Genomic DNA, 21,422 nt, shown 5'->3' on the forward strand with positions numbered 1-21,422 from the left:
AAGAAAAAAAATTTCACTGGGGTATAGTTGATTTACAATATTGTGTTCGTTTCAGGTGTGCAGCAATGCATCAGTTATACATGTACATATATCCACTCTTTTAGATTCTTCCCCACTGAGGCCATTAGAGTACTGGGTAGAGCTCCTCGTGCTATACTGTAGGCCCTTATTAGTTACCTCTGTTATATACTGTGGTGTGTGTATGTCAGTCCCAATCTTCTAATTTATTCCTTCCCCCACTTCATCCCGATATCCATAAGTTTGTTTCCTATGTCTGTAACTGTATTTCTGTTTTGCAAATAAGTTCATGTGTACCCTTAGGGTCCACATATAATCAGTGTCGTGGGATATTTGTCTTTGTCTGAGTTACTTCCCTCAGTATGACAAGGTCTAGGTCCATCCATGTTGCTGAAAATGGCATTGTTTTTTCTTTTTATGGCTGAGTAATATTCCATTAAAGGCGCTTGATCCTTGGAAGAAAAGCTATGACCAACTGAGACAGCATATTAAAAAGCAGAGACATTACTTTGCCAACAAAGGTCCATCTAGTCAAAGCTATGGTTTTTCCAGTGGTCGTGTATGGATGTGAGAGTTGGACTCTAAAGAAAGCTGAGCACTGAAGGACTGATACTTTTGAACTGTGGTGTTGGAGAAAACTCTTGAGAGTCCCATGGACTGTGAGGAGATCCAACAAGTCCATCCTACAGGAAATTAGTCCTGAATATTCAGTGGAAGGACTGATGCTGAAGCTGAAACTCCAATACTTTGGCCACCTGTTGTGAAGAACTGACTCATTGGAAAAGACCCTGATGCTGGGAAAGATTGAAAGCGGGAGGAGAAGGGGATGACAGAGGATGAGATGGTTGGATGGCATCACTGACTCAATGCACACGAGTTTGAGTAAGCTCTGGGGGTTGTTGATGGACAGGGAAGCCTGGCATGCTGCAGTCCATGGGGTCACAGAGAGTCGGGCACGGTTGAGCGATTGAACTGAACTGAATATTCCATTGTATATACGTACCACATCCTTATCCATTCCTCTTTTGATGGACATTTAGGTTGCTTCTGGAGAAAAACCATAATTCGAAAAGATATATACACCCAAATGTTCACCGCAGCACTGTTTATAATAATTAGGACTTAGAAGGAACCTGGGACTGTCTTACTGCCCTTGCTTATTTTACACCCACGTTCCACTCTTATCTCTCCCTCTTCCCACTTCTACCGACTTTCACTCCCTTATGCTCTGAATTTTGGGTTATCACCCACACACACACAAAATAGTCAGTGAAATAAAATCAGCCTATTGAAAGTTGGCCCATCCATCATATTGTCTAACTCCAATGACAAGTTCTTCTTTTTCCAGGCATCCTTTCCTTTTTCTTTTTTGTAACTTTTTTGGGTAAATATTTATTTTATTTTAGAGTGTAGTTGATTAACAATGTTGTGTTAATTTCAGGTTTACAGCACCCTGATTCAGTTTTATATATATATATATATACACACACACACACATATGTGTATGTGTAATATTTTTATTTGTTTTACTTTAACGTATGTTTTACTTTAATATAATTTTAGTATGTTTTACTTTAATATTATTTTCAATTTTAAAATTAATATTATAATTTATTTTAATTATTATTTTGCATTATGTATTGGATATAAATATTATATATAATATAGATGTATTCTCTTCCAGATTCTTTTCACATGTAGGCTATTAAAAATTCTGAGTATGGTTCCCTGTGCTGTGCAGTAGGTCCTTGTTCAGGTGTCCTTTCCTTGTGACATCAGTGTCCTCACTTTATCTTTCTTTCCTCTGTTGTAATTCAAAAGGTCTTTTGAAGCTGCAGTTTAATCCAATGAGGCTGTTAGCCTGGGTTCTGAAACCAGGCTCCACCCCACTGGCTAGAAAACCTTGTGTAATTTTCTTAACCCTCCTTTGCTTCATCTGAAAAAAAATGGGGATAGTGATAGACCCCTTCATAGAGGTGTTGAGCCCATTAAGCGAGTTGACAGATGAAAAGTAAAGTAGTGCTTGGCACACAGTAAGCATTCAATAAATACTAGCCGTTGTATTGTCATCCAGAGAAATGAGATTTCTGGCTAGATCAGCAGGTGGGGGATATGCCTGCTGTATTCCTGAGCACTAAGCCACTTGATTCTGCAACTCTGCTGAAAGACAATGAGATTGAGAAATCACTCAGGGGTCTGTTCAGATTTGATACGGATCATTGTTCAGAAGCGGGGCCCTTGGAAGTCTTCCACTGTGAGAAGCGTGTGGTGAAACAACAATCTGAGGCTAGTGTATCACTAACTGGAATTCCAGTGTGAATTACATTACCACCACGCGCCCAGATGGTTGTCTGGGATGTTTCAAATTACTCACCGTGTACTTTATGTGATAGACTTCTTCAGAGTTCCCCTAGAAAGGGATGGAAAGCCAGCTTTGGAACTAAAGATTTTGTTCAGTAGGCAAATATTTTTACGAAATTAATGCTAATGCTTCATGCTTCTGACAAACAGATTCACGCTTTGTAAGGAACTGAGCCCATGATTCATATGCTGTGGGCTGAAAAACAGAACTCAGAAACCCAAGGCTATCAGCTTCTCCCTCTCCTACTAGGTTTGAATGGTGTTTCTTTATAATCATCCACGTGTCCCTTGCTTTAGACTGAGATGGAGAGGTCAGTTGTACGTTTTATGAGTTGAGTCATAGTTATAAGTACTTTCAGGGCAGCAAGAATTTAAAGGACTCCTAAGTTAAACCTTCTTGAATTAAAGAAGCAATTGAGAATTTAAATGTAGTTTGTACACTGGAGACGTAGTTTGAATACCATGTGACTTAATCCCCACTGTACAGAAAACTGGGATGGTCCATGTATAAACCTGGATAACTTCTTCTGGTGTATTTTATTTCACGGGGCCACCGTGAGCACTTGTCAACCATCAGAGCTAAATGGCGATGTCCCCCTTTGATCAGGCCTGCCAGGTCCATGTTGTCACAGGAGAACACCACCTGTAAGACTCATAGGTTTAACTTGGCTGACCCTCTAAGGCTTGCAGTCCCTGTTCCATGGGCCATGTATAGATTTTTAAACACTCAGCTTGTGTGACCCTTCCTGGGAACTTAACTGGTAGAAAATCTCCCTGAAATGCAGAAAACCCTGGTTTGATTCCTAGGTCGGGAAGTTCCCCTGGAGAAGGGATAGGCTACCCACTCCAGTATTCTTGGGCTTCCCTGGTGGCTTAGATGATAAAGAATCTGCCTGCAATGTGGGAGACCTGGGTTTGAGCCCTGGGTTGGGAAGATCCCCTGGAGGAGGGCATGGCAACCCACTCCTGTATTCTTGCCTGGGGAATCTCCATGGACAGAGGAGCCTGGTGGGCTACAGTCCATAGGGTTGCAAAGAGTTAGATATGACTGAGCGACTAAGCACAGCACACAGACTACTGTAGTTTACTATTATAGGAAAAAATGTTCTCCCCTTTTTCATTTTTTCCACAACCTTTCACTTATTTACTCTTATTAAAGGAAAGCTATGCCTTCTGCATATTGTCGTGTTACTTCCCTTTGTCTTGTGGCCATTCCTGAGTCACACCTACTTCCTGTGTCCTCAGAGGACATTGGATTGACAGTCCACCCCTAGGTGAAGTGCTTATCCAGAAACAGCCTATACACACACTGCATACACTCATACAGTTGCACTCACACTAACTTGCACCCACATACACATTCATACACCCATACATATACACTTCTGCACACCCGCTTACAACTTACACACACTCACATTCATACACAGACACTCACACATTCTTTCTTTTGCACAAGAATGCTGGTAGAATTATGAGAATTTCAGAGCTGGTTTCAGACCTTACTTTCTGAACTTTAAATCAGTCAGACTTAGTTGATGGCAAATTATTCCAAAAGGACTATCAGTGCAGAGAACAGTCAGAAACAAGAGATGGGCTCAGAGAGGAAGAGGGAAGCTGCCAAGGTTAAGCTTTATCCCTCTGTCCATTTGCTGCACAGCCTGAGGGCAGCAAGCCAGGGTCTGTTTCATGTACTAGGAAATTGCATGTGTTCTCAGGAAATCTGGTGCATTTGACGAAAGGGTGGGGTTCTTGTTGACATTGCTGAAGGGTCTGGGGCTCCTGGAGGTAGAAGAATGCATGTAAGCAGTAGACACCCCAGTGTGAGTTGCAGTAAATAATGACTGTTCATTGTCTGATATAACTGAGAAACCAGTTTCAGGTGAGGTTTGATCAAGAGGCCGACACAGTGCTCTGAATTCTCTCTGTTTCGCCCTCTCCACCTGTGGGCTCTGAGGTCATATTTTCTTCCTTTATGGTAGCAAAACTGGCTGTAGCAGTTTAGTCCTCACCTCTTGGCCTCATGTATACAAAGAAGAGAAGGTACCTTTATCCAGGTCTAAACAGTAGTCCTGAGACTCTCTCTAATGTCTCAGGTCCACTCACATGCTAATTGGTTTATGTCAATTAGGTTTTCCTTTAATATGAGGACTGGGACCATTCATGGGTTGTGTGAGGGTAGATTATGTATGAAAAATGGGATTTCACACCACAGAGGATGGATCTAGTGGCCCTTTGGCAAGAGCTCATTATGTTCTTTAGGCTTTGTTGGGACCCATGGGTGACTCACTACTTCCCCTGGCCCTGAGTCACCATAAGCTTTCTGTTCTAGACACATGGAAATGGAGCCCTGCTAATTAAGAGCCTCCAAGGTTGCGTTGCTTTCCTTTTCCGTGAATTCTTTTCTGAAATTTCTCCATGGCCCAGCAGATTTGCCCCTCCACTTCAAGAGAGATGTTTAAACATCTCACTCTGGGATAGTGATTGAGTCAGAATTTGCTGGTAACCTACTCCTTCCTTTCGTGGCTTCTGCTTTACTAATAAGTGCTGAACCCAGTGAAAGCCAATGTTCTTGCTGATACAGTTTGGGTGTTAAGAGGATGTTGTTAGTCTTATTGAGTCACCCAGTCATGTCCGACTCTTTTCTACCCCGTGGACTGGAGCACGCCAGGCCTCCCTGTTCCTCACCATCTCCCGGAGTTTGCCCAAGTTCATGTTCATTGCATTGGTGATGCCGTCCAGCAGTCTCATCCTCTGACACCCTCTTCTCCTTCTGTCCTCAATCTTGCCCAGCATCAGGGACTTTTCCAATGAGTCATCTGTTCTCATCAGATGACCAAAATACTGGAGCTTGAGCTTCAGGATCAGTCCTTCCAGTGAATATTCAGGGTTGATCTCCCTTAAGATTGACTGGTTTGATCTCCTTGCTGTCTAGGGCACTTTTAGGAGTCTTCTCCAGCACCACAGTTCAAAGGCATCAGTTCTTTGGTGTTTTGCCTTCTTTACAGTCCAGCTCTCACAACTGTACATGACCACTGGAAAGACCACAGCCTTGACTATACAGACCTTTGTCGGCAGAGTAATGTCTCTGCTTTTCAGCACACTGTCTAGGTTTGTCGTCGCTTTCCTGCCGAGAAGCAATTGTCTTCTGATTTCATGGCTGCAGTCACCATCCACAGTGATTTTGGAGCCCAAGAAGAGAAAATCTGTCACTACTTGCACTTTTTCCCCTTCTATTTGCCATGAAGTAATGGGGCCAGATGCCATGATCTTAGTTTTTTTCAATATTTAGTCATAAACCAGCTCTTCACTCTCCTTTTTCACCCTCATCAAGAGGCTTTAGTTCCTCTTCGCTCTCTGCCATTCGAGTTGTATCATTCGCATAGCTGAGGTTGTTGATGTTTCTCCTGCCTATCTTGATTCCACCTTGTAACTCATCCAGCCTGTCATTTCTCATGATGTGCTCATTGTATAGGTTAAATACAGGGTGACTCTAGGTAGCCCTGTCATACTTCTTTCTGGATTTTGAACCAATCAGTTTTTCCATATGAGATTCCAACTGTTGTTTCTTGACCCGCATACAGGTTTCTCAGGAGACAGGTATGATGGTCTGGTATTCCCATCTCTCTAAGAGCTTTCCACAGTTTGTCATGATCCACACAGTCAAAGGCTTTATCGTGTCGATGAAACGAGATAGATGTTTTTCTGAAATTCCCTTGCTTTCTCTATAATCCAGCAAATGTTGGCAATTTGATCTCTAGTTCCTCTTCCTTTTCTAAACCCAACTTGGACACCTGGAAGTTCTTGGTTTGCGTAATGCTGAAGCCTAGCATGCAAGATTTTAAGCATGACCTTACTAGCATGGGAGATTAGTGTAATTGTCTGATGATTAGCACGTTCTTTGGTACTACCCTTCTTAGGAATTGGGATGAAGATTGACCTTTTCCAGTCCTGTGGCCATGCTGGGACTTCCAAATTTGCTGACATAATGAATGCAAAACCTTGATGGCATCATCCTTTAGGGTTTTGAATAGTTCTGCTGAAATTTCATCACATCCACTAGCTCTATTAACAGCAGTGGTTCTTAAGGCCCACTTGACTTTGCACTCCAGAATAGCTGGCTTTGGGTGACTAATGACACCATTGTAGTAATCCAGTTCATGAAGATCTTTTTTATACAGTTCTTCCGTGTGTTCTTTCCATCTCTCCTTGATCTCTTCAGCGTCTCCTAGGTCTCTACCATTTTTATCCTTTATTGTGCCCATCTGGGTGAAATGCTCCCTTGATGTTTCCAGATTTCCTGAAGAGCTCTCTATTCTTTCCCCTTTTGTTGTTTCCTTCTATTATTAAGCATTGTTCATTTAAGAAAGACTTCTTGTCTCTTCTAGCTGTTTAGGGGGACTCTGTGTTTAATTGGATGTACCTTTCCCTCTCTCCCTCGCTTTTTGTGTCTCTTCATTCTTCTGCTATTTGTAAAGCCTCCTCAGATAACCACTTTGCCTTCTTGCTTTTCTTTTTTTTTGAGGGGTGGGGGGTGGTTTTGTTCACCACCTCCTGTACAATATTACGGACCACTGTCCATAGTTCTTCAGGCACCCCATTAAATAAATCTAGTCCCTTGAATCTATTTGTTACCTCTACTGCAAATTCACATGGGATTTGATTTAAGTCATATCTGCCTGGCCTATTGTTTTTCCTGGTTTTCTGTAGTTTTCTGAATTTTGCTGTGAAAAGCTGATGATCTGAGCCACAGTCAGGTTCAGGACTTGTTTTTGCTGACTGTATACAGCTTCTCCATCTTTGGCTCCAAAGAATATAATCAATCAATGCTCAATATAATTCAGTATTGACCATCTGGTGATGTCCATGGGTAGAGCCTTCTCTTGTGTTGTTGGAAGAGGGTGTTTGCTATGACTAGCATGTTTTATTGGCAAAATTCAGTTAACTTTTGCCCTGCTTCATTTTGTTCTCCAAGGCCACACTTGCCTGTTACTCCAGGTATATCTTGACTTCCTACTTTTGCATTCCAATCCCCAGTGATGAATAGAACATCTTTTTTAGGTGTTCTCGGTCTTCATAGAACTGATCAACTTCAGCTTCTTTGGCATTGGCGATAGGGGCATAGACTTGAATTGTTGTGTTGTTGAATGTCTTGCCTTGAAAAGGAACTGAGATCATTCTGTCATTTTTAAGGTTGCATCCAATTACTATATTTCAGACTGTTTTGTTGATTTTGAGGGCTACTCCGTTTCTTCTATGGGATCCTTGCCCACAGTAGTAGATATAATGGTCATCTGAATTAAATTCGTCAGTTCTCACCCATTTTAGTTCTCTGATTCCTAGGATGTTGATGTTTATTCTTGCCATCTCCTCCTTGACCATGTCCAATTTTCCTTGATTCATGGGTCTAATATTCCAGGTTCCTTTACAATACTGTTCTTTGCAGCATCAGATTTTACTTTTATCCCCAGATACATCCACAACTGACTGTCGTATCCACTTTGGCCCAGCCACTTCATACATTCTGGGGCTATTGGTAATTCTCCTCCTCTCTTCTCCAGTAGTGTATTGGACACCTTCAGACCTGGGAGACTCATCTTTTGGTGTCGTATCTTTTTGGCCTTTTACACAGTTTATGAGGTTCTCATGGCCATTATACTGGAGTAGTTTGCCATTTCCTCCTTCAGTGGGTCACATTTTGTCAGAACTCTCTGCTAGGACCCATCTGTCTTGGGTGACCCTGCACAGCATGACTCATGGCTTTGTTGAGTTATACAAGCCCCTTCTCCATGACAAGGCAATGATCCATGAAGTGGGGTGGAAGACTAGACGCTACCAAAAACTCACTAAGAGCCAGGGACTATTTCTAAAGTTGCTGCATATGTGTTTCTTATTAATAACCTTGGAAAGGAGGTGATATTCTCCCCATTTTGTTGTTGTCAATTTAGGTGCTGAGTTGTGTCCAACTCTTTGCAACCCCATAGACTTAAGCATGCCAGGCTTCCCTGTCCTTCATTAACTCCTGGAGTTTGCTCAAACTCATGTCCATTGAGTCAGTGATGCTATCTAACCATCTCTCTATTTAACAGAAGACAAACCAGAGTAAATAATTCCTCCAAGGCTGTAGAGCAGATAGGGCAGAACTAGGATTTTCCCCCCACATTGGGTAGAATCTAACTTCAAACCTCAGCCTTTCACCAGCCTCTGTCTGTATAAACACACTCTGAACTTCTGTCCTCAGAGGACCTTTGTGGGCAAGCTGCCCAGTTCTTCCCCTCCCTGCTTGAACTCTGCCCACCCCATCATCCTTGCTCTAAGAGTGACTGTGGCCCTCTGCCAGTATACATGCATATCTCCAGATGCTGGTAACCTCCACCTGAGGAGAGCTGGTCTTGTTTCCTGACCCACCTAGACCTAACCTGCCCAGCCAGTGCAATGAGCCGTGACCTTCCTGATTTCATTTCCCCATTTTACAGTATTTTCCATTCAAATTGTACATGTCCCATGTCCCTCTCCTTCACAGCTATGCTCTCTGTTAGCTAAGATGCTCCCTGAAAGTTGGTGGGTTTGCATTGCTGGTTATTAATTGAAAGGAATATTTCATGTTCCAGAAATGCAGGATCCTCCATAACTTCCAGAGAAATTTTTCTGAAATACTTTCTCCTGATTTCACCTTCCCATTTTATCTGTGTTATATCCTACCCATAGCTCTTATAATCTTGATCTGGTATGAACTGGCCATGGCCTCTTTTTGTTAATAAAGTTTTATCGGCACATAGCCACACCATTCATACATGGATTGTCTCTGGCTAGCTTCCCACTAGAGTGACAGAGTTGAGCAGCCACAACTGAGACTGTATGTCCTGCCAAGGCAAAAATATTAGCTATCTATCCCTGATCTGGGCCTTCCCTGGTGGCTAAGCGGTAAAGAATCCACTTGCATGCAAGAAACTTGGGTTCAATCCCTGGGTCAGGAAGATCCCCTGGAGAAGGAAATGGCAACCTACTCCAGTATTCTTGCCTGGAGAATCCCATGGACAGAGGAGCCTGGCGGGCTACAGTCCACAGGGTTGCAAAGAGTTGGACACAACTGAGCAACTAAACAACAGTGACAATTCCTGATCTACGTCAGTAAGATCCGTATATACTCCTCCACAAACCCCTAACACCTTTTTCTTCATGTGGCCAGGAATAAAAACCTCTCAATGCCTGGACTCTAGGAAGGAAAAAAAGAAAAAGAATCAAGTGCCTGATGTTTGTAAAGGAAAAACAGTCTCACTCACAGCCTGGTCCATGCTGACACTTCTGTGGCACCTCCCTGTTTCTGGAGCCCTGAGAGACACTGCTAATCAATCACCGTACTCTTTCCAACTGAGCCTCAGATTCTTCAAAACAATGCCCAGGCTGCCACTACCAATCAATCAGAGTTGGCATTGAAGTAGAAACTATTTTCCATCTGTGGTCCAGAGAATCACCTAAGACAACAATCATGTTGATGAATAATCCTTGCACATCCTTTCGGTTGCCATGTCAGAGACAGACACACTCTCCCATTAAGTCCAGAGTTGGAACTTAATCCACTGTTTTCTGTTTCTTTGATTAAGAACCAGATGAAGTCGTTAGCTTGCGATAAGGAATCATGTTATATGAAAAAATGCCTCCGCTTCTTTTTACTTAAGAGATTCATTACACTTTGCAGTGCTCACACTGTGAGAGGTACCCAGGAACTGAGGCCTACCGAGAGTATTCTCCAGTAGCATGTCAATGTCATTCTCATTGAGTGGCTTCCTAGGTGGAATCCCTGACACTGTTTCTGCTCTTTCTCTCCCACGGCTAATCCATTCTCTTTTAGCCAGGCTCCTGTTGAATTCATAATAGGTAAAAACACATATACAGTGTTGCCAGGGACCGAAATGGAGGTATCTCTATCACCACATCTTCCTTAAAGCAAGCCAAATTTCAGGAAGTTCCTAAAAGACACTCTCTTCAAATGCTGGAGCAGATACCTGCTCAACCACAAACATTAACCACAGTGGGTAAGAATTGGCTAAAGACAGGTATCCATTGACAGGTGTGGGGACCTGCCCCATAGACTGTATTTACTGCAGCAAAACTGACAGTGACGGAACCCGCTCCTGAGAAGGTGACAGGGAAGTCGCAAGTGAGAACGTGGCCTCACTTAGCAGTTTCTCACTGCCTTTTTCTCCAGAAGTTGGAGAAGAGGCCAGGAAGGACAGCGAATATTTTACAAAGGAAACGGGGCTTAAGGGGGCAGTTGGTTAGAGAGACTTGCTCCTTCTTACTGGCTAGGGAGCCTCTGAGCTGTAAGGAATGATAGCTATTCACTGGAAGAATCCAGACGCCCTGGGAAAGTTTCTTTGAGCCTCACACCGTTGGCATCTTGACAGCAAAGTTTTATGCACCGCGGTAGTGTTGATTGGAATCCTGCCGAGCTTTTCCAAGAGCCATTGTTCATCAAATTTGGGGCTTTAAAAGTTGAGCCATTGAGAGTGTGAGCATGCCTTTGGTCATTTAAAAACATTAAGCCGACCTTGGGAAAAGGTTTCAGCATTTGCACCTTGTGATTTTGTGTGTCCTACTTCTGGAAACAGTGTAAGATGTGCCTTCCCAAATGGCAGTGGTGAGGACCTTTTTAATGATGGTTTAAGCTTTCAGGTTTATGGGAGTCCAATAAAATTAATAATGTGGTGTTGCTGATATTCTTTGAGTGAAAAAAGCGTTGTACTCCTTCCTGGAACAGATAAAGAATTTAATAAGTATTATACCCAAGGTGCTGTATAAGCAAACATTGAAAACAGAAGATAATATTATTTAAAATCACATTAATATAAAGGCTGTTGCTGTTCATATGGTGCATATCTTAGGGTACTCTTTCACCGAGAGGAACCAAGTTCAATTTAAATTTCAGTTGGATGGGCTGTCATGGATCTAGAAGGCCCTTTCTGCAGACCAGAAATCTAATTTGTTGTTGTTGTTAAGTGGCTCAGTCATGTCTGATTCTTTGTGATCCCCATGGACTACAGCCCACCAGGTTCCTCTTTCCATGAGATTCTCCAGGCAAGAATACTAGAATGGATTACCGTGCCTTCCTCCAGGGGATCTTCCCAACCCAGAGAACAAACATGCATCTCCTGCATTAGCAAGTGGATTCTTTACCACTGAGCCACCAAGGAAGCCCACTAACCAGATACCATGGATTGTTTAATTTCTGGCCCAAATGAGGGAAGGACTGGGGAATAAGATTTTGGAGTAAGCTAGATGTCATGGTGTGTTCCAGAGCTTGGGTACTGCAGCTCAGCCATGGTTCTGCCTAAGCTTGGGGCTTGGTTTGCCTCTCGGGCAAGAGACCTTGTAGAAAACATTGTTTTGCTGCTTGGCAGCCCATTATCTCCTTCCTCTGGTACCGGAACTTCCTTCACCGCAAGAAAAGTTCTCTCCACACTTTCAACCAAGTTGTTCAGTAGGGGCCTGCTAATCAAGATACCCTGCCCTTCTGGACCGTGGAAGGGCTCCTGCTTCTGGCTGAGCCAGTCGCTACACTTAACCTCCTCCCTGCACCCTGGCCACAATTGGCCACAATCCTTATTAGAATCATTCGGCATCCTTTGCATGAAAACCTATGGGAGCTGGCAGGGAGTGCCCTTTCCTCTCTTATTAGTAGGCTGTAATGGGCTTCCCTTGTGGCTCAGCTGGTAAAGAATCTGCCTGCAATGCGGGAAACCTGGGTTTGATCCCTGGATTGGGAAGATCCCCCGGAGAAGGGAAAGGATACCCACTCCAGTATCCTGGCCTGGAGAATTCCATGGACTGTTTAGTTCATGGGGTCACAAAGAGCTGGACATGACTGAGTGACTTTCACTTCACTTCTCAATGATATGTACCTGGAGCTGCCTGCCTTTGGTTGTAGTTTTTACCCTGCTGAGGTAGCACACCCAAAAGAATGAATGAACCCCACAAAGGAAGCAGTGGCCAGGGCAAGGAGAAAGAAAAAGTTCTTGGCATCCACAAGGCATGTTCGATCCTGCCTGTTCCCCAGTTTCATCACAAAAGCCCATAAATATCTGGTTTTGCTTAACTCAGAATTATGTTTCTGTCGTTTGCAAGCAAGCAGCTTTAACAAATAAACCCCAAATTTCTCTCCCAGGCTCCTGGACTGCATTTCTAACCCTTTCATTCCTGCCTGCTTCGGCAAGCTTTCTTTAGTTGCCTGTTACTGTGTGAGCACTGTGACGGGCCCTGAAGATAGGAGGAGTCAGGTAGCGAAATCTGCTTAGGCTGATAGTCGTGGTCCCTGCCCTCTCGGGACATGAGTGGGTGGAGTTTGGGGTTATGAACCATGGACTCGCCTTTCCCCGGGCCTTGCCCTCCTCTGTTGATGTCCTCATTCCCAGGTGCTCACGTGAACTTGGCTTTTTGTCTTTCTTGACGTACTCTGTGCCCAGATTTATTCAGCACAAAGTACTGAATTCACTGCTCCATCCTAACTCTCGGCCTTTGGGTGGGTTTTTCAAGTCTCTGAATCTACCCTGCCACCTTCTAACCTCTCTAAGCCTCAGGTTTGCCATCTGTAAAATGGAGGTAGCAATGATACCTGTTTCCTAGTTGTGGTGAAGATGAAATGCTTAATGGATGCTTCATAACAAAAAAATCAATATACAGTAGGAGAAGTGATTGTCTGATACTTCCAACTCATAAACAGATTTAAGTGTAGTATCACATTCATTTCATCTTTTGTATGAAAGAAAATAAAGCTATAAACATATTTTTAGATTAGAAGGGCTATACATTTTTAATTTTTCAGAATTATATTATTGGGCAGAAAACTCATGGGAAAAAATAATTCTGCCATGTATTTCCTTTTCATACTGTTAATGGGGTTCAGAAAACTGAGATCATGGCATCCGGTCCCATCACTTTATGGCAAATAGATGGGGAAACAATGGAAACAGTGACAGAACTTTATTTTTGGGGGGCTCCATAATCACTGCAGATGGTGACTGCAGCCATGAAATTAAAAGACTCTCCTTGGAAGAAAAGCTATGACCAACCTAGACAGCATATTAAAAAGCAGAGACACTGCAGCTTCAGAGAACTTCTCCACCATCCAGTGAGCAAAGAGGCCTGGACCTCAGCCTTGGGGTATGGCCCTCTTCTACATTTGTTCCCTCCCTGTGGGCTCTGCTTCAGCCCTAGAGATGGTGACTGCTGCTCATATCTGCTATTCCTATGTTCTTCAGAGTTCTTTTTACTTCTTATGAGCCAGTCTCCCATTACTTCAATCCCCCACTAGAGTTAATGATTCTTTATGTTAAATTTTCCCTATCCAAACTGTAAAATAAATAAATAAATGTAAATTACGATTTAAGTACATTTTGAATTACTTTTCTATAAGTTGTGAGGTATGTGCTGAAGTCCATTTTTCAGTTCTTCATGTCCAGTTGTTGTGGTTTTATTTCTTCTTTTCCAATATCTTTTTCTTGGGATTTTATTCATAGACAATAATGTCATCCACAAATATGGAAAAAATTTTTATTTAAAAAAAATAAATAAAAAGCAGAGACATTACTTTGCCAACAGAGGTCCGTCTAGTCAAAGGTATGGTTTTTCCAGTAGTCGCGTATGGATGTGAGAGTTGGACTATAAGGGAAGCTGAGTGCCAAATAATTAATGCTTTTGAACTGTGGTGTTGGAGAAGACTCTTGCGAGTCCCTTGGAGATCAAAACCAGTTAATCCTAAAGGAAATCAGTCCTGCATATCCTTTGGAAGGACTGATGCTGAAGCTGAAACTTTGGCCACCTGATGGGAAGAACTGACTCATTAGAAAAGACCATGATGATAGGCAAGACTGAAGGCAGGAGGAGAAAGGGACGAGAGAGGATGAAATGGGTGGATGGCATCACTGATCTGATGGACATGAGTTTGTGTAAGCTCCGGGAGTTGGTGATGGACAGGGAAGCCTGGCATGCTACAATGTACAGGTCGAAAAGAGTTGGACACGACTGAGTGACTGAACTGAACGGATATATTTCCTGTTTGACTTTTTTTAAAAAAAGGATCTAGAAAAAAAAATGTTTAGGAATAGACTTGTCTCTGATTCTAGGTAGAATTAGAATGTGCAAAGGGGGACCAGTGTGTGTGTGTGTGCCCGTGCACGTGCTAATATGTGAGTGTGCACGTGTGTGTGTGTGTGTGTATGAAATAGAGGAAGAATGCTGTATTTCACAGATAAAAGTACACATGAACTTGTAAGGTCTGACCGTGTCCTTAAGCCACTTTGATTTTCCACGTGATTGTGTTAGAGGCATATTTAAGATTTCTTCTCTGGAAAACCTGTTGAGCCTGTTTCTCTTCTCAGTGAAGGATCCTGTGACTGTATTTGAATAGTTCCTGATATCTCATAGTCTCGGGGGCAGCAGTAATGGCGGGAATGGGGTCTACTCTTCCACTTATCTAGTGAGAAAATGTTCTCTTCTTCCTTGTTGAAATCCTTGTCACTGAACGCGTTTTCTTTGCTAGTAAAGGGCCTCTGGTAGAAAGCTCCCTTACGTGGCATCCCCTGCTGTATTTCCTGTTACATGAATTCCTTCCTTGCTCAACAAAAGTAATTGCTCAGTTAGGCCAGTTTTTTGGGTTTTTTTTTTAATGAGCAGCTTGGATACATGCATATATTTAATAATGAAACAATTCATCGACAACCAAAAAAAAGAGAGAGAGAGAAATTCACAAGACCGCAGTGCTGTGGAAGAAAATGAGACATCAGTATAGCGACTGACCCAGAAGGCTGCATGATGAGTACGCTAAAGGCAGACTTGACTAGGCTAGTATTGTATGCTCTTCAAATGGAGAAGTATCCACTTATTTGATTGCTTGGAAGCAGGCAGCTTTATTGTATGCTGCATGGAATGGAGGCAAAGAGCTGGGGAAGGGAGAGGGGAGAGGGAGAAGAGAATCCAGGGTAAGCCGACGGAAGAGACTGAGATGGAATTACAAAGAGATGACTGTAAGGCTTTTTGTTTCCTCTGCAGCCTAAACTAAACCTGTTCCAAGTCTTTGTCAGTCAAATTCAGTGTTCACACGAGTAGCACTAGGCACTATGAACGAATGGTGGAGGAAGTAGTTTACAAAGTAAAAGGATACCAGGGGTTCCTGCTCTCAGGGAGCTTACAACCTATGTGGGGAGACAGGTTCCACATACAACACTACTATAAAACATACTTACAAAGTAACATAAATACTTATAAATATACATATGAATAAACAATCAGTTCAGTTCAGTTCAGTCACTCAGTTGTGTCTGACTCTTTGCGACCCCATGAATCGCAGCACGCCAGGCCTCCGTGTCCATCACCAACACCCAGAGTTCACGCAGACTCACATCCATTGAGTCGGTGATGCCATCCAGCCATCTCATCCTCTGTCGTCCCCTTCTCCTCCTGCCCCCAATCCCTCCCAGGATCAGAATCTTTTCTAATGAGTCAACTCTGCTCATGAGGTGGCCAAAGTACTGGAGTTTCAGCTTTAGCATCATTCCTTCCAAAGAAATCCCAGGGCTGATCTCCTTTAGAATGGACTGGTTGAATCTCCTTGTAGTCCAAGGGACTCTCAAGAGTCTTCTCCAACACCACAGTTCAAAAGCATCATTTCTTTGGCACTCAGCTTTCTTCACAGTCCAACTCTCACATCCATACATGACTACTGGAGAAACCATAGCCTTGACTAGATGGACCTTTGTTGGCAAAGTAATGTCTCTGCTTTTCAATATACTATCTAGGTTGGTCATAACTTTCCTTTCAAGGAGTAAGCATCTTTTAATTCCATGGCTGCAGTCACCATCTGCAGTGATTTAGGAGCCCAGAAAAATAAAGTCTGACACTGTTTCCACTGTTTCCCCATCTATTTGCCATGAAGTGATAGGACTGGATGCCATTATCTTAGTTTTCTGAATATTGAGCTTTAAGCAAACTTTTCCCTCTCCTCTTTCACTTTCATCAAGAGACAATATTTGAAAGCTAAAAGGTACTGTGTCAATAAGTGTTCAGAAGCCCCTAGGTCAGTCCAGGAAGGCTTTCCAAAGAAAAGAAATATGGAATTTGTGAGTATAACAGTGGTGTACAGTAGGGCACGTGCAAAGGCGTAGGAGTGGAAGCACATATGTCATGTACAGTAAGCAGATCAGCTTGATAGAAAGTCTAAATAGGTCTCCTTAAGAAGTGAGTGGGGTAAAACTGTAGGAGTCTATTTGGTGAAAGACACTGACTTATCAATGTTAAGTCTGGTCCCTAAAACAAAACAAACAGGAAAGATGTTTTCTCTAGGTAATGATAGGAAGTGGCTGTAGGTCCAGGAGCAACTCCTCTGCTCTCAAAAGTTTTGTAGTTACTCTGAAACAGAGAAGCTAGAAATGGGATGGTGGAGAAGTGTTCATCATCTTTGAGCAGTTCAAGTAGAAGGAACTGCCTTCTGCAACAATTCTTGCATAGTGGCAAGTGAAAAACCTCAAAGAAATCCCTAGACTGAGGCCCTACGGCCCAACGGGCAGCCAGATTCCAGTCACCTCACGGGCTCAAGCAGAATGTCCTAGACCTTCATTACTAATTCTTGGTAAGGAGTAGATTGTGTCTGCTTATAAAAGAATTTATTTTTGAAATGCCATGACAATCAGCTTTGATCCTAACATTTTATAAATTAAAACAGAAGGATGAGAAGAACCCTAATTTATAGGGAATGCTCATGTCCCTGAAGAAGGACAGGTCAATATGGGCCCAAATTCTCCCCTGGTCTTTAAGTGGAGAGGCAAAACATCACACCTTGAAAAGAGGCTTTTCTCAGCCAAAGCATGTAAGACCTCTTTCTTTAAGCCTATTGATCTGAAGCTGTTCCAGGAAGGAAAAAAAAGAGTCCAGACCAGTTGTTCAGCAGCAGACACAGTCAGCCCCCATGTCACGAGAGCCCCGCTGGGAGGCACTGGGTCCCACTGAGGTTTAAATACACTGCTGGGGGCCAATCTTGATGCCATTTGCCTCACTGTGGGCATCAGATAAACCCTGCTGATTTTCCTATAATGTCTTTGGCTGTGTTAATGAAGGCCTCCTCAACATTGCAGGCTCTTTTGGTTGAAGTTTCCATGAATATAAGTCCATTTCCTGAGCAAAGGCTTCTCCTTCTCTCTTCACATCCCTACCGGACTCTAAGTCTCTCTTTTTCCCAATCAGCTTGATAACCATGTTGGAACTAGAGTGCTGCTGGGTAACCTCTAACCATGAGGTCAGGTGGTTGAAGGTTTCACGCCTTGTAATGTCGCACACCAGCAGTGCACTGGCTGCTCCCCTGTAGCAGGAATGGGTGATAGAACGGAAGGATTCTTGTCCAGACATATCCCAGATTTGCAGCTTGATCTGTTTCCCATCAGTGCTGACCATACGGGCCCCAAACTCCATGCCTATTGTAAAGCCGTGGACCATGGTTGGAACTGCTTGTCTGTAAACTGCAGAAGGAGACATGACTTCCCCACCCCTGTTTCCCCAGTGATGATGTACTTGAAGAGATAATCATAAGTCATTGTCTCTTTTCCTCTGGATTCCGGATCCACCCAACTTCTTAGGCCAGTTTTTTAATAAAGGATGGTGACAATCCTTCTGAGTTGTTGGACATTAGGGTGGGTTGGTGAGTGTGAAATTCCTTATGGCAGTGTCTGAAACACAACTTCTTAAGAATATCATGAAGGAGTCAATCTTTCTTTTCCAAGAAATGTCTGTGCCCATTTCAGGCCCCTGAAATCATGCCAGACCTCAAAGCACCTCTGTGATCTGAGCAGTTCACATAAATGGAGTGGTGTGGATCTTACCTAGCCCTTTAGCTTTACACACAGAATCCACTGGATTTTCTCCGTGTCTGTCTGCTACTGGCGTGTCTCTGGTACATTCCACAGATACACAGCACTGTTCCTCCTGCTTCCTGCATACTATACTTAAATTTCCTCTAATCCAGACGTTCCAGGATTTGTGAAACAAAAGAATCCCTTTGGATCTTCTTCAGCTGTTTTTCAACCAGCCATTTCCATACTTGTATCTCACTATATCCTTATCCCTTTTGAGTGCTGTATGTCAGGTATGATATAAATAATATATTGAAGTCAACTGTACCTGACACCAACAAGCATCAGCTACCTTAATGTCATAGTGTCTGTCATCTGGGTTGCTCCTTGGTATTAGATGTCCAAGTAGTCTAAGATTGACTGAGAAATTCACTTCGTATGTCATAAGCTTGAAATTTGGTTCAATTTAGCCCTATATATGTTAATTAAGCCCCTATTATATATGGAATGGGCTTCTCTGGTGGCTCAGTGGTAAGGACCCCACCTGCCAATGCGGGAGATGCAAGTTCGATCCCTTAGTCTGAAAGATCCCCTGGAGAAGGAAATGGCAACCCATTCCAGTATTCTTGCCTGGAGAATCCCATAGATAGAGGAGCTTGGCAGGCTATAGTCCCTGGGGTCGCAAAAGAGTCAAAGACGACTTAGCAATTAAACAACAACAATATATGGGATATTAGATTAGGCTCTGAAATACAGAGAAATATAAATCATACATCTTGCCCTTGACAAAGCTTCCAGTCCAACGTAGAGTATATTGTTAAAGATTTCCTAAAGTAGAGAAGCCACGCATATTAGTTGGCTTAATTTTAAAAAGGAAACATATAAGCAGGCATCCTGACACATCCTCTAGCACATACACAACACTTGGAAGCCCCAAGTTTTCTTCTTGGTAGTTGTCTTGCTTAAAAGAAGCTTCTGCATTGGCTTCATTTGCAAAATGGCAGCAAGAGGGCTCTACCAGTTCCCCAGCAAGGTTTCCAGAAGGCCCCTCAGGAGACGTTCCCTTAGGTCTTAATAGCCAAGACTGGACGGGAATCATTCAGTGAGAAGAGGGGGATTATCCTAACTAGTTTAGGCTAATCATTTTGGGATGGAATCGATTTTGGGTAATAGCCTCATTACCATAATAGTTGGTTAGAAATGAGAAATTACAAATTCACTATAATGTGGCTTGTACTATAATAGGAGTCTCTGAGATTCCAGAAGTGTTTCTACGTAGACTGCCGTGTTTAATCACTTACTGATGAAAGACTTTTTTTGTTAAGCAAAAAGCTGTTCTGAAGTCTGTACAGATTATAACAATTGTATCCCCCAGTGTCTGCCTCTGTGCTTGTTAGACTTGGAGTAATGTGTTCTCTTCATCAGTGTATTGGGAGATGTCCTAAGAGATTATGGGAAACCCAAACTAAACATGTACATCTTCTGGGAGAACCGTTTTACTTACTTTATTTTTGGAAAGAAAGTCAAAGATACATGATAAAGAAAATCACAGATACATGATAAAGAGTACATCTACATGAACCTTTTAGATTAAAAATGGTGTATTCAATTTCTGGTTGGTAAAATTTTTTAGGAACCTCCCCCTAGTCCCTGGTGGTACATATCCACTCCCCTTTACCATGTATAACAGTTTGCTTGGATGGAATAGTAAAAGAGGTTCCATAAGCTTTTGTTGTTGTGGAAAGAAATTTAATTAATCTAGATGCAATTCTTTCCACACAACTGTACTTAAGTACAGATGATGGGCTTTTGAAGAATCTTCCCCACCTTAATCATAACCTGATGTTCACAGCAGTTAGACTTTATCATGGTAGTTGCACTTTAACGTGTAAATGCAATGTTTGTATTCTGTATATTTCTATTCTGAATAGCTTATTTACTTTAATTCTTTACTTTCTCAAAAATTGTATAATAGTGTATATGGAAAATGTCATTCCAAACAGGTAAAGAATGCCAGTAACTGTTGACATTCTCTCCACTCTTATAGTTAATCAGTTAACAGACATAAGTATTCTGTTTTAGAAATAGAAACAGAGAACAAATCCACCAGGCTAATGACTTCAAGTCTTCTTATCTTGCTCATAGCATAACTTGAAGTTGTAGAAAGAGAATGAGTTTCTGAAGGTCCCAAAGCACTCTTGAAAGGGGGTTTAGAGAAGTAAGCCACTTAGGAGGACAAATATGTCTCAGATAATCCCTGCAGCTGCTGTCAAGACCCATTTGAATCAGGTCACATTCAAATTAAGATAGTTCAGTGCCAGAGGTCTTACACATCACTTTCTTTCTGAGCAAAAGTATCTCACACTTAAGCCATCTGAACACTTTCCTTGGTCTCAACTGTTTTACCCTGTTGTTGGTTTTCATCCAATGATTTGCCCTAATCCAATATACCAGCTCTGTGTTTCTCCCCTTTTCTTCCTTGGAAAATGCTTCCAGACCTAGGGAATAGGTTCCAAGCCTTATTATTCTTGGCTCTCAAACCATTGAAAGTTCTCTCTTAAATTACATCCAGTTTTGTTTTTTTTTAATGAGAAAAGGCTCTCCTTCTGTGGGACCATGGATTGCTTTTACATTTCACAGAGCATATGGTCTGGTGGTGAAATCAGGCATTAAGTAGGTAATTTTAAATGTGCTGGGTATTATGAGAGAGAAGGATCAAGCTGGTGTGATGGAGCCACACCAGCTTCAGGGGACCAATATTTGAGCTAAGGCTTGAAAGATAATCCAGGGTTTATTGGATGAAATCCTAAGGTGGAAAAGAATGTTCAGGAATGAAGGAACAGCAAATACGAAGAGCCTGAGGCAAAAGAGTTGGAACCCAAAAGAAGACCAGCACGAGCTTATGGTTGGTGGTAGTGGTGGCTTAGTCGCTAAGTCATGTCTGACTCTTGTGACCACATGGACTGCAGCCTGCCAGGCTCCTCTGTCCATGCGATTTCCTAGGCAAGAATACTGGAGTGGTTGCCATTTCCTACCCTATGGGATCTTCCTGAATGGGATCGAACCCACATCTTCTGCATCTCCTGCACTGCAAGCAGATTCTTTACTGCTGAGCCACTAGGGAAGCCCAGTATGGCTTTCTGTAACAAGACAAAACCTGAAACAGAAACATAAACAGTGGTTAAAAGGTTATTGAGAAAGTCATAA

General features: G+C 42.5%; 1 protein-coding gene and 1 pseudogene across 1 annotated transcript in view; one reads left to right on the plus strand and one right to left on the minus strand.

Annotated features, from left to right (window-relative positions):
• FRMD4B (FERM domain containing 4B) overlaps window positions 1-21,422 on the plus strand; it is a 358,740-nt gene that overhangs the window by 128,629 nt on the left and 208,689 nt on the right. The gene's annotated exons all lie outside the window — the stretch shown is intronic.
• On the minus strand, window positions 17,314-17,987 carry LOC107131676 (ras-related protein Rab-2B-like; annotated as a pseudogene).

The sequence above is a fragment of the Bos taurus genome, chromosome 22 (assembly GCF_002263795.3).
Source record: "Bos taurus isolate L1 Dominette 01449 registration number 42190680 breed Hereford chromosome 22, ARS-UCD2.0, whole genome shotgun sequence".
Lineage (NCBI taxonomy): Eukaryota > Metazoa > Chordata > Mammalia > Artiodactyla > Bovidae > Bos > Bos taurus.